This window comes from Desmodus rotundus, chromosome 5 (assembly GCF_022682495.2).
Source record: "Desmodus rotundus isolate HL8 chromosome 5, HLdesRot8A.1, whole genome shotgun sequence".
In the NCBI taxonomy this organism is placed as follows: Eukaryota; Metazoa; Chordata; class Mammalia; order Chiroptera; family Phyllostomidae; genus Desmodus; species Desmodus rotundus.
Window position 1 is genome coordinate 166,554,629 of NC_071391.1, and position 24,905 is coordinate 166,579,533.

At 50.6% G+C, this 24,905-nt stretch overlaps 1 protein-coding gene and 1 long non-coding RNA gene across 17 annotated transcripts in view; one reads left to right on the plus strand and one right to left on the minus strand.

Annotated features, from left to right (window-relative positions):
- The first annotated feature begins 12,025 nt into the window (after positions 1-12,025).
- The window catches only part of MYT1L (myelin transcription factor 1 like), a 351,165-nt gene continuing 338,285 nt past the window's right edge, over positions 12,026-24,905 (plus strand). For 6 of the 16 annotated variants that reach the window (XM_053924160.1, XM_053924168.1, XM_053924171.1 and 3 more), the window contains exon 1: positions 12,027-12,466. The gene's annotated coding sequence lies outside the window, so the exon portion shown is untranslated. The other 10 variants (XM_053924169.2, XM_045189550.3, XM_053924172.2 and 7 more) reach the window with 7 other exon arrangements.
- Positions 20,522-24,632, minus strand: LOC123478986 (uncharacterized). Its single transcript, XR_006654422.2, has 2 exons — positions 24,134-24,632; positions 20,522-23,001 (listed from the first exon to the last, which is right to left on the minus strand). It is a non-coding gene; the product is annotated as an uncharacterized lncRNA (long non-coding RNA).

Below are 24,905 nucleotides of genomic sequence, written 5' to 3' on the forward strand. Positions count from 1 at the left end.
TGAGTACCGACTTTACCTGATACGCTTTTGGGGCGTCTGTAAAGGATTCGGTGATAAAGAGAGTGTCCCTGCCCTGGGTGGGGGGAAGTCAGGCCCCCATCAGATCGTCCCTGTCCAGCGGGGTCTGTGGGGGGCCACACCAGAGCTGTGTCCCCAGATGATGACAAGACAGGGAGATGTGTGTCCAGGGCCTGGAAGAGTCGGTAAGTCTGTTTATAGGGAGTTCACTGTCCTCCTTGTTTTCTGTGAAGACTGAAAACCCAGGGGTAAAAAAAAAAAAAGGTGAATTAATTAAGGAACATTGTAATTAAAATTAGGAATCTAAAGTATACTGTTTGAAGAAAAAAGAGCACATTTCCAGACCCCCGCCCCTTTCAGTGTGTGCTTGAGTCAGAACTCCGCTCAGCACTGACCGGTCCTTCCTACGTGAAGGGCTGGTTCCCAGAGTCAGAGCTGTTCCTGCAGCGAAATCATTTCTCCTCTTCCTCTTTCAAAAACGGCTCCCGTGTCTCTGTGTGCCAAAGGATCTCATTCACTCATTTATTCAATCAACGCCCGTCCACCACGCACCTAACTATCGTGGCGCCTGGGGCTCAGGCCTGGCGCTCACAGCAGGTCAGTGGCGCCTGGCTGGTTCTCGGAGCTCAGAGACTCGGCCATTGTCAAGGACAGCAAGAGGGTGACTGTTCGCAAGAGCCGAGGCTGAGGGCCGGCAAAGTGCACAGGCAGCACGAGGCGTTTGGGAGATCGGCTGGTCCAGACGGATCTGGAAAGGCGGCAGGAGAGTAGGTTCGAGGGTGTGGGTGATAGCAGAGATGGGGGAAAGGCCACCCAGCCTGCTTGGTGGGAATTTCTACCTGAAAACTGAGAGGCAGTTTTAGGAGTCTCAAAGAAATGTAAGCTGGGTTTTTTTTATGTCCAGCAAAACAAACAAACAAAAAAGCTCAAGAACTTAGAGGTCATGTGCTCTTGACTCTTCCCCGAGGGTCTGCTTCCCCGAGGGTCTGCGGAGCGTGAGCACCAGGAAACACAAACGACTGGACGCGTGAGGAAGGAAAGTGGGCGACGGTCAGTAGCCACGGCTTCTTGCAGGAACACGCTGGATGGGGCGCAAGGCAGAGAGTGCCGTGTCTGATGCCTATGCCCTGGGACAGTGTGGTTATATCTCAGCTATAAAACACAGACATGGAGACAACCAGCTGTAAAAATAATCTTAAACTCTTCGGTGATATTTAGTATTGTTGTTTGGAGACTAATAGTCTTTGGGGTGTGAAGAAAAAGAAAGTATTTATGTGATATTCTAATTCGGCCCTCTCCTCAGTCCTTGATGGATTCCTGACGGAGAGGGAAAAAGCCAGAGGCTCGTACGTGAGAGGCAAAACCAGAAGCCTGCGGTCCTGAGCTGGAACTGCAAGCGTCCACGTGAGCTTCCGAGCTCTTTCATTCCCCAGTTAGGATCGCTGAAATAGCCTGGAAATAATGCCGGTTCAATAGCAGAGATCATCCCCAGCACTCCGAGGATGGTCTCGAAATATTATTTCCCAGCAAAAAGTAGAAAAACAGAGCCTCTCAGAGAAATGGAGCAGGGAAGGAACAGAGCGAATCTGGGGCATCGTGACACAGACGCAGAGAGAGCTGTCAAGGACTCTCAGAGTCGGGGCGGGAAGCCCGGAGGCCCAGCTCGAGCAGCCCTCTCTGGCCACGATGGACGGTCGGAGCTTCAGTGAGAACAGCAGTGACGATGTGCAGAAACCCATCCACTGTGTTTACATCCCCTTGCTGCAAAATTAAAAACACACATAATTGGTCCCCACTGGAGGACAATAGGGAACAAATTAATTATCTCAGCCCAATCAAACACTTATTCTGCCTTTGCTGTATGATGTCTATCAGGAGACCAAATAGCAGGAGAGGGGAAGCCCGTCCTTACAGGAATATTCTGTCCAATTTAGGGGGAAAATCCAGTATAGGAGTAGAACATCATCCCTCGCAAGCGTCACTGAATCCCGGTATCTAGTCATCAGGTGTCACCCACTGATAGCATCACAGAGATGTCACCTGACACATGCACTTCCTGCTGGACACTCGGGACCCTGGCTCGGGCGCGGAGCGCCTTCTGCTCAGGCTGGCGATCGGGGGACGTGGCAGGGAATGCAGAGGACAGGGGCACGCTGGCCGCGCCATGCCGTGGGGCCAGGGGACTGTGGGGACTCTATAAGACAGTGGCCAGTGTGGGGGAGGGTGAAGGGGTCTGGGACTGAGGCAGAAAGATGAACCTCGGGAGCAGGTCTGCATGTGCCTCTGGGATTTGGGAGGCCACGTCTTCGACCGCGTGCCCCTGTTTAAATGGCTTTGGCCAACAAGCGTAAAATTTTCTTTGAGGTTCATCCTTCAGAACCGGCTCGGAAGGCATGCATTTGAAAATCAGCCTTGTTACCTTCTAACCACATTTAGTGTTTGTCTCGGAAGAGAGTTAGCAAGTGCAGTATTTACTCTATTTCCTAGGATTGATTTTGGCTCTTCCTAGAAATTCATCTTCCAAGAACAAAGCTGTTCTGCAGAGGAAGTTCCGTGAGTCGTTCCCGGGAGCCTGAGGGGCCCCGAACGGGCCTTGAACAGATGGAGCGGGTCATGGGCTCTCGAGAGCTCCGGGCTCTTCGTGGCTCTGCCAGGAGGGGGCAGAGCTTCTGAAGGTGGTAAGTTTGGGCATTTTTTAAATTGCTCATATTGTTTTATACATGTATATCCCAACTTCCAAATTCAAGGCGGTAATGTGTGGAAAGTATCTTGTCAAGTCCCTGGTACCTCAGTTCCCTCTCTCACCTGGAATATTGGACCCAGCTGAAGGAACCTAGCAAATTCCACGGGATCTTTCAAACCTCGCTTGTAGTCCTTGGTGTGGACAGAGGTGTCCACGTTCGAGTTCATGTCCCAGTGTAAGCACTGTAGGCCCATAAACAAGTAGGTTTGTAACTTCCTGCTGGCCCAAGACTCTCAGGTGCTTCTACGACAGTGTGACTTCAGGCAGGAGACACCTGGGTTCACTCAGACGCCCGGCCCTCTGCCCCCACAACTGGCTGAGATGCCAGAGGCTCAGACTCATTTCCCTTCGTGAATCTCTCTCCCCACCACTCCTCCCTGTCTGTCTGTCTCCGTCTGTCTGTCTCTCTCATCATTGATTACGAATAGTCACCAGCCCTCCAGGCTTCAGTTTCCTAAACCATAATCTCGATCATCTCTAAGGTAGCCTTTCTACTTCTAATTTTTGTGATATCTGTTTGTGCTGTCATTTCTGTTTGGAAATGAGATTCCAGTCCCATGAGTTAAAGTCGCTTGTTTAAAACAGACAACAGTCTGAAACACACGCGGGTAGTGGGCCGCCCGGGCCCACCTCTCCCAGCCGCCCCGGAACAGAGGTGCTCAGCCCATTCTCTGAAGCTCCCCCCTGGCGGGGTGACGCAGATTCCAGGAGAAAGCGCTCCCAGGAGCAGGGGCATGCAGCAGCCACGCTGAGGAAGCAGGTTGGGGACGCACCAGCATGAACTGACATCTGTCACACAACAGGTAAGGAGAGGCCTCGGAGGTTGGTGACGGTGAAGATGGAGGAGAGAACAGAAATGACACTGATATCTTCATGGGACTCGGAGGAAGCTTGCGAGAGGACAGCTGGGCCCCTTCACCACATCTCAAGACCTGCCATGTGGGGACGGGAGGGTACTGGAACAGCCACGGCGTGGTGGCAGTTGGCCTGGCCACTGCGGGGAACCAGAGGAGAGAGGCAAAGAGGGCCAGGACAAGCGTGTATCCCCTCCCCAGCTGCTGCGTGTCCCATGCCTGTCCTGTGGCGTGCCACTACGGGTCGTCCAAACAGAAGGTGAGTGGCAGGACTGTGCGACCAGACACCTCAGCAGCAGACTCAGGGGACCGTGGGCCCCCACAGCCGGTCAGTTGACGGGGGAGGCAGGCCCGGGCTGAGCAAATGCACCTCCGTTGTTAGTCACTGAGTGCGCGTGTGTGTGAGTGTTTACATCTGCGTGTGAAAACGTGCCGGGTCTTCGGTTGTATCGTCTGGCACTTCCCAGCAAGGCGTGACTGTGGCGATTTCCCCAGTCCCACCTCAGTCCGAAGACAGGAGAGAAAACTGGTGGACTCCACAGGAGAATCTGTCGGTCAGTGGCCAAGGTGGCGACCGGGCACTGACACCCAGCTGGTTCCGGGTGCACAGCGACCTCAGGACCCACCCAAGTAGGAACGATGCCCCGCCCCTGTCGTGGTGGGGAGGGCACCCAGGCTTGTGGCGATCATGTCACTATGTACACAGGACTAATGTAACCTTACAGGTCGATTGGATGTCTGCAAAACAATTAACACTGCACACAAAATATGTAAAACATCGTATTAGTATATTGATCCCATTTGAAACAAAGCTTTGAGTGTTTTGTTGACTACCTTTTGAAATAATATTTTAGATATATTTGATTAAATAAAACAAATTATTAAAGCTCACTTGTTTCTGTTGACCGCACCTGCCAGACCGTTGTTGGTAGCACATGAGGCTCACACTATATCCCTCCCGGAGACCGTGGAGCTGGGCCGCCGCCCCCAGGCCTCCCTGGGCACACAGGTCGCCTAGGAACTCGCTCAAACACAGACTCCGTGCCGGGAGCTCGGCGGGTCCCGGAGTGCAGGGCAGCTGGTCCTGATGCTGCCGGGTGTTCTACGCATATCTCAAGAACAGAGTGAGCTAGAAGACAGGAGCAGCATTTTTACTCCGTAGTTGGGAAGTAGCACTCCTGCCGTGTAGGGTATTAAAAATAAAGCAGGGATTGTCCGTGACTACAAATCAAGAAGACCACACGGCAAAGACGTGTCGTGAAGCTGACCCTCCTTGCGCAGTCCCTTCTGGCTTGGTGTCAGAAAAGGGCTGGCGATGACACGGTCAAGGCTAGTGTGTTTGCGTCACCCGACTGAGTGGCTTCTTTTCTGATACGACTTAGATTCAAGACCCATCTAGTCCCCGTCCCGAGCTGAAGGCATTTCGCGTGTGCAGCTGGGAGAACGACTCTCTTCAGAGCTAGGACGCCACAGGATGCGGATGGAGAAGGGCCACCAGGGGCAAGGTGATGGAGGGCACCGTTCAGGGGACGAATGAGCCAGGATCTGGGGTCATGGCAACAGGGAAGTGTTGATGGTGAGCCCTGGAGAGACCCTGCCCCTTCGCTTGGCTCCCACCTTGGAGCAGGCGTGGGGGGGGTGTGCACATGTGTGTCTTGGGGTTTTCTGTTTGCACAACACAAGGTTATCGGTCAGAGTTCTTTGGCTCAAGAAAAGGAAGCCAATCAGCTCACGGAAGCAGAAAGGCGGCTTGTGCAGGCAGTGGGAGTTCACAGAACGCCCTGGAGTGGAGAGCGTGAGGAGAGGGCTGAGCGGCCACCCTTGGTGTCACACCCCTCACTGAGCACCCACTGGGTCCTGCGCTGGCTGACCGCCCCCACCCCAGTGCCACTTCACCCAGGGGGCCACGTGGTCTCTGGGTTCCCCCGTGGCAGAGGGCTCTCCTTCCCAGGTCTTCATGACTCTGATCCACCTGAGGGTCTGTCTGGGAATGGGTCGTTTACCTGCATGGTGTTTCTGTGAAGTGTTTCTTCAGCCACACCTGTCGCTGTAGGTTACCCAGGTCCGGGAATCCGCTCCTTCCCAGTACCGGGCGAAGATCCTGATCCTGGAGACTTTCTGGCGGTGTTGGCATCTGCCTTTGTTCACGGGCACCGCGTTCCTTCGGTTCTGCAATCCGACAGGACCAGGACCGTGGTGGGTCTCAGGAAGTCTTCCCCCCACCACGGCTGATCATTTAACCCTTTTGTCACCAGGACCCAGGAGGATAAACTCTCATCTCCTGGGTGTTCTCCATCAGGCGAGACAATGGACCTTAATTTCTCCCTCTTCTCGTTCCAGTTCCCTCTACGTTCGAAGTCTCGGTGTGTGTGCCACTCAGTGTGCCCGGTCACCGGTCAGTGAGCTGGCTGACCTCGCGCAGAGCAGACAGAGCTGCTGGAGAGGTCCAAGCATCAGCCTCGGAGGCCAGCTCACTAGGGACAATGCCCCAAACCACGCAGCGGGGTCGGCCCACTTAGGTCCCTGCCACCGTAGGTGTGGCCACTGCTGTTCTCCCTGTAGGATGTTCCTACAACTGCCACCACCACCGTGGAAGAACCCGTGAGAGTCCCGTGTTTCTGTGTAACTAACGATCGGAAATCTGACGGGCCTGGCCTGACAGTGGGTCATAGGCCACGTGCCCACATCTTAGATGGAAGGGGAAGCAGAGAAATAACGCCTGGTGATCTTAGTGTCTACCTACTGAGGGGTCGCAGATTTGGGGAGGTCCCGCATACAGGAAGCAGGTTCAGGTGCTGGAAATGTGAAAGGAGTGACAACGCTCGCTGCGGGGCGAACGAGAAGCCCCAGCTTTTCCTGCTCTGTTCATCTCCAGCCCCTGCTCTGCATTGTGCGTTTTCTAGACTCACCTTTCCTGAGGGTTTCAGCGCTAACACATTCCAGATGTGCAGGGTATTTATTGTTCTCAGCACCGTGGAGAAAAATTCAATTTCAAGTAGCATCAATGGTCTAAAATGTCTCTCTCTATATATAGGTGTTTACTTTAGTGAGGATCATTAAAAATCAACCAGAATGTTCTTATCAAGCCCCTGATTTGCACCAGCATTATTGATACACAGAGAGCCCTGATCAATCACTGGGAGAAGCAGGGAGGGGCGGTAGGAGGAGGAGGTTGCCAAGGCAATGGGAAGCAGTCTAGGATGGGATTGGCTGAGAAGCTGAATGCCTCCGGAGCACATGGAATTATGGGAGAGAAGATTGAAATAAAAGTAGGGCCCTCTGGCTCTCTCCGACTCTTGGGCTCTTCCTCCTCAAGGATGCCTGGATGACCGAGCTACAGCTGCCTGCATTTCCCAGGGGACGGTGTTTTGGATGCAAGGAACTTGGGCGCAGCTTAGGGTCGGCCGGCCTGGCAGAGGGTGTCGGGTTACTCGCTGGGTGTCCTAGAGGGGACAGGGCTGTGAGGCAGAAGCCTGCCATTCCTCCAACACAGTGCAGCTTTCGTATCTTACGTGGTTTTAGTTTGTAAATTAACCCTGTAGAGATAAGACAACTAAAACTAACATGGGGAATTATGGGAGAGCTCAGGTGTCACAGAGTTTAGCCTTGATTGGTAGGCTTAGGTGACTAATGCAGGTGGAAAGCTGTTACCCCCAAATTGGGAAGCTTTTCAATAAAAACTCCTTTCCTTCATCACCAAACCTTCGCCTCTGGAACTTTGCCTCCAGGGGGGCGGCGGGCAGTGGTGGGACTGCCCACTCGCTGTTTGGTAACATTATCGTTTCAAACTCATTAGCTCATATTTCAAGCTAGGAAATACATAAATCCCTTTTGTTCCAGTAACTAGAATAGTCGCAGACTATCGGACAGGTGATGTAAGGCACCTGATTCAGACGGGAGGTAAGGAGTCTAGAGCTGGAGAGGCTGGCTGGAAGACCGGGGTGTGTGTGAGTGCAATGGGCTACCACGAGTAAAATGGACAGTATTCCATTGTTACAAAATTTCAGGTCGTGTTCTGAAAATTATGGACTTGGGGATGAGATAAATATCTTTTATAGATTCTCTTAGTTGGCTAGCTGATCATCTAAATCTTAAATTCTCAGAATTACATTGGAGACACTTTATATTTTTGCCCAAACAATGACCAGTTGTATAAAATCTCACGGTGTGGCCAACTCTATAAAAGCACAGATATAAAATCTGAACACGGATGCTTTAGGATACAATGACTCTGGACTCTCCGGGGCCTGTCACACGAAGTAGCACATCAGTCCGAGCCGAGCAGAGGCCACACCGTGAGCCCCTGCAAGGTCACGATCCCATCTGACCCGGCCAGTTCTTGGGTTGCACAACCCACTTCTCTCTGCCCATGAGTGCACTCTGTCGCCAGCTCTTCTCTGTGACGAGGCCGTGGGCTCCTTTCGGCCCCGTATTCCTTGTCACCGTCTGCTGCGGAAGCACATCACATTTGTTTTGATTCACTGGAGCAAATTCCCCATAATGAACGTAGGTTTCTTGTCCTCACACTGCTGTTCACGTTTAATAAAATACCCCTCATCTCATGCACATCTTGCCCCGAGGTTTTGGTGGCCTGGTGGAGGGTTACCCTGGCGCCTGGTTTTGCACGGTTCTAGGCTCAGACACGGCAACACCTGGGTTCCGGGTTCTAACCGTTCACCACCTGACCACAGCGATTCTGTCCCGTTGGCTGCTGTGTCGAGTCAGCCTGAGGCTGCACGCCAACCCACCATAGATGCAGACGCGATTCCAAAGCAAAGTGAGTCAGGTCACTTCCCGCTTTGGCTGCAGAGCTGGTGTCCGGCCCGTTGCCGGAGTGAAATGCGGCACCTGAGGACGGGCAGCGGCCTCCGTCAGCACCTATGGTGTTGACAGCAGTGTCCGCACCCATGTCCGGAGAGGTGACGCGGACAGACGGTCCTGCCTGCGTGAGAGCCCTGCCTGCGTGAGAGCCCCGCCTGCTGTCCGCAGGAATGACGGCAGCAGGGCCACTGAGGCCTGGAAACCCCACCGGGTCGAAAGCCACGAGGTTTCCAGTGTAAGACCCGGACGGCAGGCCGGGGTTTGTTTTCTTTGTGTTGACTTGGGCGATGTCTGCCCATGAGAAGGGTCTGCATTTCCAACTTATTTTCTCTTACTAATTAACTACTAGAAATAAGCTATGCATTTCCTAATCTAGAAAGGCTGTAACCTGTGCAAGGCACATCTAAAGGGCAGCAGAAAGCATATGAGGAATAATTTAGAGTCAGGTAGCTCCATTCGGAGGCGAAACGTTCCATTGTCTGGTTTATTACAAACTACAGAGAGATCTCTAGCCCCCGTGGCCTTTGGGTGCCCCCAGTCCCTGTTCTGGAAGGGTTTTCCCTGCTGCAGGGCACTGGCTTCAACCTTTAAGAAATCACGATTCATTAAGTGCGCCCACAACGTAACTGCAGAATGTGGCCAAGAGGCCACCGGCTGCTGGACATGGGGCTTCCTGATGGACCCATTTTCCTCTTCCCCCAGCTTTGCAGCACCGGCCTCTCAGGCTCCGAGGCCTGGCAGAGGGTGGGCGGGATGCTAGGCTGTCTGTTCTGGAGCCGGGCTCAGCCTGGGGCAGGTGGCCAGCAGGCGAGGCCGGGGGTGGTGGGGAGGGGGGTGGCTGCGCCGGCAGTAGTTCAGGAGGCTGCTCCTCCCTGCAGCGGAGCCCACCGGGCCTTCCCTTCGAGGGAAAACACTGTGCGTCACGCTCTGCCATGCAGCAGCCCGCCGTGTCAGGGAGACACACCTGCAGCTTCCGGAGACCAGGAGCTGCTGAGGCAGCGCTGTGCCTGTGTGTGTGCTCGCACACACACGTGTGTAGGCGCCTGCCTGTCTGTGCGTGCCCTGCACCCACCGTGCAATGCATGTTACAGATGTGCACACACGTGGGAGAAACACAGTCGCATGTATAGATACGTGATCGAAAATGTCGCGGCTTACTGGCACTCAGAGGTTTACTGATTTCCCGCTGAGAGGTGGGCGATCTGGGGACGGCGTTTTAATTGAGGGAACCAGACATTGTTGTGCTGGGTGGAGAGAGGTCTGCTCACACAGCGCAGATGAGGCGGAGAAGCCTACAGGACATCAGTCCACACGTGTGTGTCCGGTACACACATACATATTTTTATTTCAACAGCGAATCTGGAAGTATGAATAATAACATATTGCGTGTTCCGATCCTTGCACAGGGATCTCACTGTTTGACCTCAATGTTCCAATCTTCCTGCAGACTGTGTTCTGCCTACTTCTCCATGGGGACGCCTCGTCCTTTACAGCATGGAGACACCCCATTGTCCTGCATGCTCAGCCCTGGGCCACTCCGCTGGGGAGCTGCCCTTCACTCCCGGCGAGCGCACCATCCGAGGAGCTGTCCCCCGTCCGCATGGCGGGCTGTCTGGGGAACTCGGGACCAGTGTCTCAGACACAGGAGAATCCAGGCTCCCATGTTTTCCAATGACTGTGAATGATCTCTATTCTTTGCTGCACAGAACATCCGATGTGGTGCCCAATCAGCTGAAAAAGCTGCACAGACGTCACCGGTTCTGCGTGTGTGTGTGTGTGTGTGTGTGTGTGAGAGAGAGAGAGAGAGGGAGGGAGGGAGGGAAGGAAGAGCGGGGGAGGGGGGAGGAGGGCGGAGGGGAGGCTGCATCAGGGGCAGCTCCATCGATTCCGGGCTCACACGGCAGCGCAGGGCAGCGGTGCAGGGGGAGATCGCATCCCAGGGACGGGGATTACTAAAGGCAAAGACACGTAGCTGTGTAGTTTCACAGAAAAATCCTGCATCTACTACCTGAAGGAATCGAAAAGAGGAAACTTCAACAACAAAACTGAGATTGTTGATAACTCATTGTCAACTGTATGGGAAAAGTAGAATATAATGAGTTCAGAAAAAAACAACCTCCCCATTTATAAGATGATAACAGTCTAATTTCCAGAATGCCTTAAAAAAAAAAAGCCCCTGAAAAATTTGGCAGAGATATTGAAAAGTATAGTTTTTTGAGGGTACTCTTAAAGCTATGCCTCAGAATTCTGAAAAAAAAATAGCCAGAGATTTATTTTTATTAAACTTGGTTGGGTTGTTGCATCATTAGTCAGCCCTCAGCCTTCTATTCCGATGCTCTGGGTTGCGTAATATCTGGGGCACAGGACAGGCTGCTGCAAGTGCTGGGAACAGAAATAGGTTCCTCAGAGGCTGCCTCTCAGGTCCCGCTGCGAGCCTGGGAGGCAGGGAGAGCTCCCACCGGTCTGCCGCCTGCGGCGCGGCCAGACATTGTTCTGCTGGGTGTAGAGAGGCTGTCGTGGTCTCCTAGGCAGCCCGAGTGTGTCACTGGCCCCGTGACCCCAAGGCTTGTCCACTGCCCCTTTCCCCAAAAGAAAGCCAGAGATAAGGTCAGTTTTCCAGTGATGGGCTTGTCAGGCAGCAGTCGGCATGTGAGCAGCAGAAAATGACAGGAGTGGAGCCATCCGTTCCCATCTCCTTGACCACACACGCACACACATGTGTGCACACACACATGCACGCCAACTCACACTCCAACACCAGCTGGCTGAGGGGAAAAAGGGCGATACCTTTTTAAAAAACGAGAGGCCGTAAGCCATTATTAGCAAGAGCTATATCGAGCACGCTTGCCAGACAGGCAGCAAAGCTGAGCTCCAGTCCCGCCCAGACATGTGCCTTGCCATTTTCATTTTAATCAGCCGCTCAGGATGGCTGCTGATTCATTTTGCAGGATGTCCCCCTGGGAGCCAAGGTGGACGCCCGAGGCAGGCGAGCGGCAATGGCATCAGTGCAGACAGGCAGGGAGAGCTCGGGGACGGCAGGAGGCAGAGGGCTGCCACAGCCGTGTCCCCCGTGTCAACATGGCCACTCCACCACCTTCCTGAAACCAAGTCCCTCACAGAGAACACACGAGAGAAAAAGAAAGGGAGAAACTGCCACATCTCGTTTCATTACCCAGCTACGCCCCCGACACACACACACACACACACACACACACACACACACACACACACCACAGAACGGCTTGAAATGCCAGCTTTCTTTCTGCACAGTCGCTGTAAAATGCAACCTATATGTGTATATATATTTTATTTACCTGGTAACTAGCTGGGGCGGATACCTGATTTAGCTGGAGACTTTGATTTGTGGGATTGACAACCTTATTATGCAGTGAGCTTATTATTGATATTATTCTGCTCTCGGTTGCCATGGCCACCTTGTGAGACACATTCAATTTTCTCTCTTCCATCATCATTATCCATGAGGCCATCTGTTGTGGAAAATGAATTCAGCCTCATTTGCATGACTGATAAGCAATTTTTTTTTATCTATTTAACAGAAGGTCATATGCCGGGGATTTGGAGCTCGTGAAAAAAAAATGTGGAAAAAAAAGCGTCTCGAGAGGCTGAGTGGGAGTCGTGCGTGCGGGGCTGTGTGTGGAAGCAGAGCAGATCCCTCAGGCCCAGGAGCCTATCGCGCGGCGTTTGTTATTCCTGCCCGGCGACATTTTTTCCCTAAGCCACCGCACACCGAACAGTGAGAGCTTCCCCCGCAGTGTGCGCGAGGCCCTGGTTGTTTCACTCGTTGTTGGTGGGTGTGTTTTAATTTTTTGTTCTCTGGACCATGGGTGTTAATATCAGTATTCACTGAAGACAAAAAGCAGCCTCTCTGCGTCTCCGTGGTAGGCACGTTCCGCACCGTCCTTCCAGCTGGTGGTGGAGCAGGCTTCTTCTCTTTCGGGCACTTTTGAGCCGGCACAGTGACCCACACTGAGCGAGTGTAACTTGGGAGCGGTTGTGGTCATGGTGTGAGGTATGTGGTGTGCCGGGGGTTAATTCTGTGGATGCAGCGGACAGGGTCTGTCTCACCGTAGTCCCAGGGCTTTGCTGCAGTGGCCATTGTGTGCTCCATGTTCTAGTCACTCTCACAGCGTGGCTGGGAGCCGAACGCTTCCTGGGCTGCAGAGTGGGTCGCCCCAGAAGTCTCTCTCTAAAGCAAAATGGGTATTGGGTTGCATGCCTTAAGCGAGGTGTTGTTTATGAAAAAAACTTGCTGCATGAACAGAACTCGGATGATATGCAGACATTGAAACAGGAACTTCCCAGAGACGTTACTGGATTACTTTGCATTACAAATACAGCGTATCACTTATGGAAAGCCTGTTAAAACCTTAGATATCCGTGATGTGATGTGATGTTTGCCTGGTCGGAAGAAAGTTGACTTACATTGATTCAATAGACAAACTCAAAGTTTTTTAAACTACAACCTCAATGTTTGAAGTTCATAATAATGAAACAATATTTAATTTATAACAGAAATGTGTCTTTTAGTGTGATTTAAATTAATAAACTAAAATTCAACCTGCAAACTGTAGTTTCAAGGTAAAGCAGATAAAGGCAGAAAATATATAGGGAAATATTCATGTGACAGTTAGCTACTCAGAATACAGAGCCTCGACTTTGAATTTAGTACTAGTTTAGCCATGACAATCTTTATACCACTAAAACTATACATAGAATTTTAAGTTCTTTATTTACTTAGAGTAAAAATATTTTTATAATAAGACCTTTCTGTTTGTGTTTGTATTTTTGACTGAACAAAATCCACCTCCTAGACAAAAGTGCATACCCCCCCCTTCAGGCATAAGGGGTCTAATTGCTCAGTGTCGCGAAAGTGGCAGCTCCAGGGGCATGTCTTCTGCAATGACGAAAATGTGATTAGTTGAAGAATAAAAAGTGGTTTGGGCCCAATAATCCTTTTTTATAAAGCAGCTCCACCGCTTTGCTGTAAGTTCTCACCCCTCAAGAACTTTGAGTCCAGCGTTGGTTGTATGTTGTATGTGGCTTTCAGTGACACACTCTAGAATAAAGAAAGTTTGTTTTTTCTAATTGACCTAAAGGAAAGTGTCTCTTCCCCCACCCCAAGTGTCATCATTTAATGGGCTGGAGTTCTCCTTGGAGCTGTGCTATAGCAGTAAGTTTTCTTTATCGATGCTATCAGACCACGGCTGATGTATTTGTGTGATAGTTTTCACTCGATGGCACTTTTAACAAGTCTTGCCACAATGTCATAGGCTTCACACAAGCAAGAGCAGCTGTTATATAATCCTTTCCTTTTTTTAATCAGCCATATTTCTTATATTTTAGCTAGTGTCTCAGGGAAGTAATTTTATGTGAAGTACTAATTTCACACTTAGAAAGTTAAAAGCAGGGAAAGCCCAATTGTTTGTGAAGATTATTGGAAATGACATCACTTTTCTCAGAGGACGCTGGCTTAAGCATCAGCAGTGTGGTCCCTGGACCCACATTATAACGTGGAAGAGTAGGCTGCTGCCTCCTGAATCGTGCATATGGCCTTCAGATGGGCGAAGCAGAATTGTCAACTTCGAAGATGCCTAGGAGGGAGCTCAGTTGATTTCCCCTCCCCCCCCCCATAAAAAAAGTTAATTACCAATCTTGGTTGGATTCTTCCTTGCCTCCCTGACATTGACTGCTGCTAATTCACTGATTAATCTCATTAGTGTGATTATCGCAGGATTTGGAGTTGGCGCCCATTGTTCTGCAGACAGTGCTGTGCAGCCCGAGCACTTGCTGCCTCGTTCAGTTTTGCTGTGATTTTTCAAAGGCTGGGTGAGTGAGCCATTGTGAGCCAGGCGGCTCCCCCTTTCCCTTTCAGCACCGGGAGCTGTCCGCTGCTGATAGCAATTACGTTCAGCAGTGACTGACTTCCCGCGAGTTCACTGGCAACCTGAAAATGGCTCACTTTCATCACCTTAATCATTGCAGAGGCAGAAGTAGGGGCAGCGTCCTCGGTCACAATCGGCTGTGTTTGAAGATGGTGGCAGAAAAGACACACAATCTCTATAGCTTTCTTTTGCACATAAAAATCTTTACCCGACTTTCCAAATTACCAAACATAATATGATGTCATTGCAGTGGCCTGCATGTGTATAATTGTGGTTTTCAAAGACACCGTAAACACAATGTGGACACGCTTCTCAAGTGGAAAACCTACTGGTAGTGAAAATTTAGGTAATTCTTGATAAAATTTCATTTTTGAAAAGATGAGTTGGGATTATCAAGATGAACCAGTAGGGAGAAAGTATACATGCAACATAAATTCTAACTTCTCTTGAGTTAAACTTGCATCTCCTAGCAAAACTTAGGCCAATTTTATAAATTTGTGTTGGAAGCTGACATTAAGGACGAAGGGCTCATGGTTTGTGGCCTTGTGTGTGTGGTGTACGAAAATGTCTAAAGAAATAGGAGCACACACCTAAGAAAAGCAGGGCAGCAAGATTCCCAGCGAGGGAGGGGTTTTCAAGGTACTGCTGTTATTGTTCCTAGTTTGCATCTGACTTACTTATTTTTTACTCTCTTGTAAGTTTTTATATTTCATACCTTATCACTGAATATGCCCAATTATTTCACTGTCTGATGTGTTATGTCTGTTTTCTATGCCATAATCAATTAGTGAAAATAAATAAAATATTTTGCAACTTCAAAGCTTTTTAAAGTTTTTCTATTTGTTAAACTATACTTCAGAGGTAAAATTTTAAATTAACAATCTGATGATTTGTTGATGTTGATTTTCTTTTACAAAGGCTTTACACATGTGATAAAATGCAATCACTTCTCTGTGAAAAATTTGTTGCCTAAATAATATTTCTGAAGCCTCGTACATAAACTCGATTTCTGACTCTGCCTGTAAGACAATCTAATTTGAGGGAGAGGCATTGTTTTTGGAAACACACTGTATCTTCTAAAATACTTTGTTTACTCATTACACATTTTCTGTGGCTACATTTTCAACTTCAAACAGCTTAACGTTTTATTCTCATTCTTAAGTGTTTGTCCATTATGAAGCCCATGCAGTGGAACAAGGGACCAGGGAGAGCCCCTTTGGTGAGGGCCACCCAGTGCTGACACCGCGTGTGGCTCGGCCGCATGTCCCTTCAGCCCGTGGCTGGAATCTCCAAGCACTAACCAGTTTTTCAGACGCATCTGGGGCTTTGGCACAAAGTCGACTGTGAGGCACAGCCTCTCCAGAACACTGCCCAGGAAGCAAGTGAATGGCAAATTCAGGAAGAGGGATGTCCAGTTTTGCTAAATTCCTGTAATTAAATTGCCCCATATCATAACTGAATTGCGATTTCTTGTTTTAAGTTTCTAAAAATGCCCTCTTCATCAATGCTTTCTTTGGGGGAAAACGTGCAGCATTCTTCTGAAAAGAGCAACAGAGGATAAGCTCGAACAAAAACTTGAACATGATTAACCCATTTTTTGCCAAGTGTCACCACACTGCGGTCCTTACCACACTTCACCTGACAGCAACCTACATTCTTTCCTAATTAAACTACACCGGCAAGGCGCCACCAACTCACAGAAGTGCACGTGTGCATAATTTTAAAAATTGTCATTCGGAAGTTATAGGGGGTGAATCACATCCAAACAGCCTGTGTGGCTGATAGAAAGAATGTGTACTTTAAATTGGCATACTCCACAAATCAGAAATGTCGCCCACAATGATAGACGTGTGCAAGGCGTCCTACTAAACGCTGCACCTTTGTAGCGAGTGCACGGTTTTTCTGATGTCAGACTATTTAAGGTAGCGGCTGTGCATTTCCCATCAGCAGGCTCCATTTCGGTGCATCATGGTTTCAGTTTGGAGTGTGCTTTGTCTCTCTCTCTGTCTGTCTGTCCCTCTCTCTCCTCCCTTCGGCTCCTGTCCACTCCCTCTCTCCTTCTCCTCTCCCTCTGTCCTCTCTCTCCAACTCTGCTCTGCCTGTCTCTTTGCCTCCCCCCGCTCGGGTCTCTCACACCTGCCTCCTCGCTCAAGCACACACAATGATTTTTCTGTGCCTGTTTTCACAATGAAACTGTTTTAAGCTTTGACATTGTAATGAGTCCTCGGGGTATCTGTGGAAGTAATCAGAGATGGCAGAGAAAATGTAAGCCAGGTGTTCGGAAACTGGGAAGAACGCAGAAACGCTTGTTTATCATGTAGAGATACTGAGAGGCGTTGCTGTCCGGGGCCGTTGGGTTAGAAAATGTTCGTCAAATGTATCTCTTTAAAGAAAATCCCTGCTCCCCACGTGGTGATTATTGGAGAAGTTGGGAGGGGGAGGGGACCCTCGCAGACTGAGTGGAAGGGGTATTGTGCCGCGCGAGGGCCGGGTGGCACAGGGCGCTCTCGGAGCGTGGCTGGCTCTCACACTGCGGTCACCTCCCGCAGGGCTGCGTGTCACCGCTGAGTAACCAGGAGGTCTGGGCTCCAGGCGTCAGGCCAGAGGCTTGGACGCAGAGGAACCGCCTGGGAGGCTAGAATCAGGTGTCTGGGTAACTTCGGGCTCCTGCGCGCTGCCCCCCCCCCACCCCGCCCCGGACACCTGCCAGTGAGCCCTGAGTGGCCGGTCACTGCTGGTGGCGCTCCCGGGGCCCGGCCGGCTGCCCGCGCCGGCTCTGGGGCGCAGGGCAGATGGGGCGCACATGCGTGAGGGTCTGGGACCCACACGTGTGACGGCCCCTCCGGGGCAGCCGCGGCCCTGCCCGCACGCGGAAGCAGACGGCGCAACGGGATTTTGCTGGCTGGCCACCCACTCTTCTGCGTAAAGGTACCTCTTTCCTTTTATTTAAAGGTCGCCTCAGGTTTATCTCGTTGTTGCCACTTCCAGCTCTTCTGAGTGACCGCCGGGGCACTTGGGCGCACAGCTGTTTCCTTGACGACCCGGCTCAGGCCCTCATTTGATGACAAATTATCACACTTCTTAAAACCGCGCGGTTGGGTGGGCTCTTCCTCCAGCGGAGCGGCTCCTGCGGGGTGGTGCCCCCGCGGGCACCGGCCGCCCGCGCGCTGCCAGCACTTGTTATTAAACAGGAGTCTGTGTTCGAGGCTCGCGTCCGGGGGGAGGGTGGGAGGCGCTAAGGAGCCTGTGTGATTTAACGTGGCCTTGCAGAGCCGTGGCCGCTCCGCGCGGCTCGCAGGGAGTGCGGGGTCTCCGTCACTGCTGGAGTGAAGCGCTAACTGCTTGTCTCAAGAAGCCTTTTATAAAATCAGCGCTTCCTTTTCACCAGAAAAATGCTAATGGAGCGCGTGCATCTCCGTCCCCTTTTGTACCTTGGAAATGTGATTTGGTCTTGCCTTTTCAGATAAAACTTTTCCCTATTATTTTCTTCCTGCAAGCAACACTAAAAGGTGGATGGTGGTTTAACTTTCTTTGGGAAATCGTTCTATGTCTTTTGTTTTCAAAGAAAACGATAAAAGCAGCTCGCACTGAAACAGACCTGAGTGAGGCTGGCAACCTGCAAGCGACGTTGAGCCGGCTCCTGTTAACTCTCAGGGAACTGCCCTGCCGTTTTGAGCCGCGGCAGGGCAGGTGGGGGGGCCTCTTTGTGTCGTTTTGAAGCTGAGTGGCAGCACCGTGTGAGACACTGCGGGTTCGAGTGGCTGTGTGAGGTTTCTTTGGCCACGGCGTGGATTTGCCACCACATGAGTGATGGGGGCTGGTTTTGAGATGGGCTGCCTCTCCTGTGAGCTGCGAGCAGCCTGCCTCTGATATTCACTGTTCTCATCTATTCCATTAAATACGGCCCTGCACATGATACACATTCTGCTCTAGAGATTTAGGGGCCTGTGGCTACAATGTAAGAATCATACAGCATGCCTCCCCAATCTCCACCGACTGTGTTGCAAGCTTAATAAACAGGAAGGCTAGCAATTACCAGTTTAATCCACAGCCGTACCTTGAAAAGCATCTAGCTCAGCGATGGGGCTCCCTCCCAGACGAGGGTCTGGGGAGATGGCTGTGTCTCACGGAGCTTAGAGGACACAGCCGAGACAGGGTAAGTCGGCAGTGAGCGGGGATGCTGCTGTGCTGTGGTCTCCCGGGGAGCCGGCCGGTGCACACGCAGGGCTGGCCCTGTCTGCGGCTGCTTGTCCGCCGAGCCTCCAGCACGCATGCCCATCCTCCCTGTCGCTTAGTGGTGTCAAGTTATTAATTTCCATCTTCGACTTCAGGCCTGTTAGTTTCCTGTCGGAAAGCATTATTACTTTTGTCCATGTGGCAAAATAATTAGCATACAGATGAGAAGTGGCCCGGTCTGAGCACCGGCAGAGAGGTGTGCCGTGGGAAGTTGATTGGATGAATGGAGGACAAATGGTGGGCGTTCAAAAGCCTCACAAGAGTTCTGTGGTCGTGGAGCAGGTTGGAGCATTTTCTGGGTGAGTCCCTGAGAGGGAAGGCGGGGTGGCTGCCAGGGGAAGGGCTGCCGGCCACGCTGGCCCAGCCGGGGAGCCGGGGGCTGCAGGCACTGGTGTGCGACGCTTCGGGTTTCGCCTTGCTGTTCCTGCAGGTAAATGTGTCCTGGTCTCCTTGTCGTGTGTCGAGCGGTGGCTCCCCTTCCCAAAGTGGAGCAAAGTTCAACTCCGTGTGGTCAGTAACAAAAGAATAGTCGGGCTGCTGGTCTAGGGCAGGGGTCCCCCCCCCTCCCGTGCATGGGTCTGAAGTGAAAATGAACTGTTGAGGCATTATTGTTTTCAGAAACGTACAGCAGCCATTATTCAGTGTGTTTAATTAATATTTTCTGGAACAGTGTATCCAGACCAGTAAAATGAGCAGACTCCTGTTTCAGTGAAAGGCCAGACGTAATTAGTTTTGACTGGTATATATTTTTCCTAGCTGGAAGGAGGTTTTGGCTAATTTCACTGGCAACTTACTGGACATTATGAAAATTGAACTGAGCTTTCTATTGATCTGTAAGCTCTGTAGATAGGAAATATGAAAATTAACACAACCCCTGGTACTTCCAGTGCTTGTCAGAAAAATGGAGACTGTTTTTGCCAAGCAGTCCTCTGAGTTGAGAAATAAGTGTGAAGCCTGCTGGAATCCTAATTTTTTATTGTCACCAGTGACACAGATTTCTTATATAATTTTGTGACTATAGTAGTGTGATAGGGGTGTTTCAATGTTTAGTTAACATCATTCCATCTCGGGGAATTCACTGATAAAGAGTTCCATCCTGTTCTCATAATTCCTAGTCTCCTTAAAAGGTAAGGTTTTCATTTTAAATGACCTAATTATTTCATCTGCTTTCAAGGTAGAAATGAGGCAGAAATTGTTATCTTTTAACTGTCTGTTTACAGTTTCCTGGGTATTGCAGACCACTGGAGTATATTTTGCTTTTATTTTTAGGCTTTTTTGAAAGAGTTGCTTTACTTTAGCTGTTGACTTGTACACAATGACCATGAATATTTGACAGAAAATGCAACTTTTTTAAAGGGTCATTTCTTCGGTTTACAAATACTATGCATTTCCCCAAAAGAAAAGAACAACAACAAAAACCCCACCTCAATGAACCTAGACCTCAGAAGACATTGCAAATCACATTAACCCTTCACGGGAAGCTTCTGACACTTGGTGTCGGTCTTTTCTCTCTCATACTCCAGATTTCTAAACATTCACATTGAGCTCTTTTTTTTTTGCATAATAGGTAAATTCTTCATTTTTATATCAATGCATATATATACATATATAGCCTATTTTATTTTATTTTAAAATTTGCTAGTAAATTAGAATGAAAAATATTGAGTTTTTTAACCCAAACAATATTAAATACCAAAATATCCTCAGATTCGTGCAGTGTTGTCTAGAGAAAAGTAGTATTTCCATTATTTTCCCTTTGCTGTATGTCATTTCAGAGTTGAGCCAAGCTCTCCATGATTAAAATAACTGCTTTTGGCTGTATGACGGGTTATAACTTCCCCAGGACAAATTACCAGCATTGTGCCGGCCTCGGCGTGCCCACTCCCAAGAGGAGGGAGCCCTTTCGTGGCACCTACTGCGCTTCCTTTGTGCCCGGCTGCCTCTCAGAGGTAGAACCCAGGGTGGTTTTTTTTCGTTTTTTTTTTAAGGGCCAAAATTATGTCACATCACTTTCCACTTGACAGAGTTACTTTATGCCACTCTGTGTCACATTAGTCCTCAGGCGCTGTGGAGCAGGTGGGGGCTAGCCTTGAAAGACAATGAGAGGTCCCAGGCTGAGAAATATGCTGATGTCCACCTCACTGAAAGTGTGCTTTCTAAGGGAATTGGGGGGTTTTGTTTGTTTGGTTTTTTGTTGGTTTTTAGTTTAGCTCTAGGGTTGAAGATCAACTTTGGATGGGAAAGCGGACTTGCATAACAAGTTTTGGGGCAAATCCATGAGATGCCCAAGCATTAGTCTGAAGTCGGACACCCTTTGCTTTCCCCGGGGAGGAGTGGCGGGCTCCGGGATATCTCGGGTCTCAGGCAGTCTGTCCCTGTGTGTGGGCGGCCCACCAAAGGGAGATGGGAGCAAACGCTTTTCTTTCAAAAGGGCACTTGACCTTTCTTTCCCCAAATTCTGTGCTATGATGTATCGTTGCAGTGTTAGGAGGGCTGCAGTGAATGTCTTCAAGGGCTTTGCACGCATGTGTTTTGAAAGTGCAAGTGGAACGCTGTGAGTCAGCTGACAGTGTGTGAGCCATTGGGGTCAGCGTGTGCTCCGGGTCCCCTGCTTCAGACGTACCTCTGCCCTTGTTCATGTGGCGCAGAGGCGCCTAGGACGGCGTTGCTCGCTGGCCGCCCTTCCTGGAGCCTCGCTACTGGGAGAGTGCACTCCAGTCGTGTCAGAGAAAATCCCCCACGAAGGCTGGACACTCGCTGGAGACCTTTCTTGGTGTGGGCTGTCAGGCATAGGTCTGTAAATCAGACAACTCGCAGATTAATAATTTATGGGGCGGGGCTCTTTCTGGCACATTGACCAGGATTATCGTTAGAGGATTTCTAGCTCCAGCCCTGTTTTGAGTAGCGTCTTCACGCTGTTCCCCGGGCCCAGATGCATCACGGATGTTAGGCGCACTCAACAGGAGGGCTTCTGCAAAGTAAGCGTTGCCTCCCGGCTCCAGAGGCTGCCGCCTCACTCAGCTCCAGCAGGGGTGGGCAGTGCTCAGAGACGATTCTGCATCTCTCCCAACCTCCCCGCCCTGGACAGGGGTGCCGCCGGCCTGGGTCCTCTGAGCACAGAACACTGTCGCTGTGAGACAAAGCTGGCCAGGCTGGTTGTGGAAATAATCGAGTCTGCCGGGCACCCCATAGAGAGCCATCAAATCAGGCCTGCACACTCAGAAATCAATGCCGCATCTGCTCGTGGGCCCTCCGGTTCGCTGAGACTCCCACCTGCCTGATGCATCTGGGCATGAGCTTTTCAGAAGCCGGTTTCCTGCAGGATGAATTTAATACGTCTTGAGGGCCAGGCGCAAGCAGATCGGTTCTCTCTCTGCACCAGGAAAACTCGTAAACATCTGTAAGAACATAGATTTTCAACAACCCCAGGATTAGGGGATGCTCTTTTGTGAAATATCCCAAGCCTCCTCTCTCCCTACCCCATGCCAACATGGCATTTTTAAATTAGGAAGTTGATTAAAAAGGGCCGGAAGACCACGGATGTGTGGTCCCTTGGCATCCGCCCAGCTGTTTGTCGCCTGCTCAGGAGGAAAGTGTGGCTCATCACCAGCTTTAGGAAAGAGGGGATGTCATCACGAGGCTGAGGGACAGCAGGAATGAGCCTGTCCTGGGTGCACGCGGGGGCAGTGGGGCTGGCTCCCTCCCTGTAGCCTTGTCTGCAGACAGACTTGCGGCTTCCTGCATGGAGCACGTGGCCTGCAGTTCGGACATCTAGCACAACTGGGCGCATTGCCTTGGGGATGTTGGGGCTCTGATTTCTCAGTGGTCAGTGGGATCGGTCGGAGCTCTTTGTATTTTCTGGATTCAGATCCCTGGTGACCTCCTGCCGTGTGTTTGGAGTGGGTGGTGGTACTGCCGGAAGAGGGCTGTGCGGTTCATCTTCAAGAGTAACTAGTTTTCTTCTTTTTTTTTTTTAATGAGGGACATTTCTTTCTTCAATGGCTCTTGTCAGGGTTTTGCAGTATATAATCAGAGAGATAAAAGTGGATGTCTCATCGTAGTGTCCCTATGGCCAACGTGGCCTGAGCAGGTCATGTTAGGCATTTAGCTCTGCCCGCCCATGCCACGTCCGAGTGCTCCCCCAAGCCCAAGCACGCCAGAGAAGCACGAGACCCCGCCGACAGCTTGGCCGCTGCAGACTCCGGGCTGGGGCACACCTTTAACTCAGGGTTCAAGTTCAGGGGACTGTCTTCCCTTGGGACTTTTAGCTGCTGGGCTGTGATCCTCTCCTTTGCTCTCCTGCCCTGGGACCCTGCTTGCAAATTATTGATTGTGTTTGGATTCTGCATTTGAGAAGAGTTGAGTGGCAGCCTGGCTGGGTCAGTGACAGCTCTGGGCAGCCCGGGGGCTCCCTCACCAGCTTCCCCTAGAAGGGAAAAACGGAAGTGAGTGAGGAAGATGAAAGCAATGGCTCCGTACACTGAGCTCCTCCTTCGTGCTTCAGGCAACATGCGTGTGTCGAGCAGAGCCGAAAGGGGTGCGGCTGCAATGTTTGGCCCACAGAGACTCAGGGTGTGTGTGTGTGTGTGTGTGTCTAGTGGGAAAAGTAGGTTTACAGTTGTGGGCATGTGGAACACAGTTAATAAAGCTGTTGTAATAATCATAACCTTCATATCTTTTTCTATATGAACAACTGTGAACCTACTTTTGCCCCACCCTATATATACATATGTATTCATAGGTATAGATTATACATAAACATTACCTATTTAAGCATATATGATAAATTATATGTAAGCACACACATAAGTATATGTTCACATATAATCTATAAATGTGTGTAACACAGTTAACTTTGATATATCACATCACACACAGAACATACATGTTACATTGCCCTTGACACATGATGCCTTGCACATAACATACATAATATGTTACACATTATATATATCCATAGGATGCATGCATGAAATACATACTTATTTTTAAATACACAGATTCCTGGTAAAGGGTGATCCCACCCCCTCCAGGCCCCCTGTCTCTGCCCACTCGGTGCTGTGGGCGGGGCCGTCCCGAGCGGGGTGGGGGGCAGGGGTTGGCCCGCTGTCCCCGCTTGGATGACTGGCTCTTTAGGGCCCAGGTGATCATTCTGAGAGTCGGCCCTCAGCAGCATGGATTGCGGAACCATCATTCTCTAGTTGCATAAATATCTGATGTGAGTCTATCCCCTTCTTACGAAGCTGAAGCCCCCCTGGGTGAGGTCTGGGTGGTCGCTCCCTGCAGTTCCCACATGCACACGACAGCCGCCCCTTCTGCTGTGCAGTTGCAGCGGAAACCAGCCTGCTTGCCGCGAGCGCGTGGCACAGCAAACCGCTGTTCTGAGGAAGGAGTGTTGGTGATGTCAGGCGTGTCTGGCCCGTAACCCACACACCTCGAAGCTGTGGGTCCGGAGATCCACCCCACAACAGCTGGGTCTGGCGTTGCTCGGCCCCTGGCTGGCTGACCGAGGGCCAGCCCACAGCCAACAGGAAGGTCCCTGGGTCCTACTCACTCACCTGTGACTCCAGTCTATGACATCAGCAGCCGCCCAGGAGCAGGCAGCTGACGGGGGCGGTGACTTGGTCGTCCACAGACTCACCGTCGGCTGCAGAGACAGCAGACGAAAGAGGAGAGAGCAAACTGAAAACCGGTCCCACATCTCAGGCCGCTCAGAAGCCTGTCTGCCTCGTTCCTGTGGCGTCAGGGCCGATGCAGCATGCCCCTCTACTCAGATACAGGCATTTGGAGACTTAATCCTATAAACAAACTTAGATCAGAATTAGAGTTTTATGTTCTGTCGGAGTCTGGAATTTAAGTAGCTCAGGCATCAAAAGCTGCCTGTCTTTGCGTAGAAACAGAAGTCTCAGATTTCACGTAGCGAAAGGGGCTGACTGATGCTAGGTACTCGCGTGGAACAGGGAAGAGAGTCTCACTGTTTGCTCAGATACATTTCAGATTAATTTGTTGTGTGTTTTTGGTTCACATGGTATATTTGGCACTGAGTCAGCACTTGGAATTTTCCATGGAATTTGGGTTATAAATTTACCAGTATCTTTTGTGGTTTCTTTCACAGTTCTGAGAACTAGAATGGTACAATATTTCTTTTAGTTCATCTGTTGTTACTGGGGTTTTGTTAACTCAAAAACAATCCTTTTCCCTAAGAGACCCACACCCTTAGTGCAAGCCTCGAAATGTTGTGTCTGTTCCCTGGGGACAAGTTGCCACACCTGTTTACAAACGGGCTGAGCCACCTGTTCACCTAGTTGCAGAGTTAATGACCAAAACAAT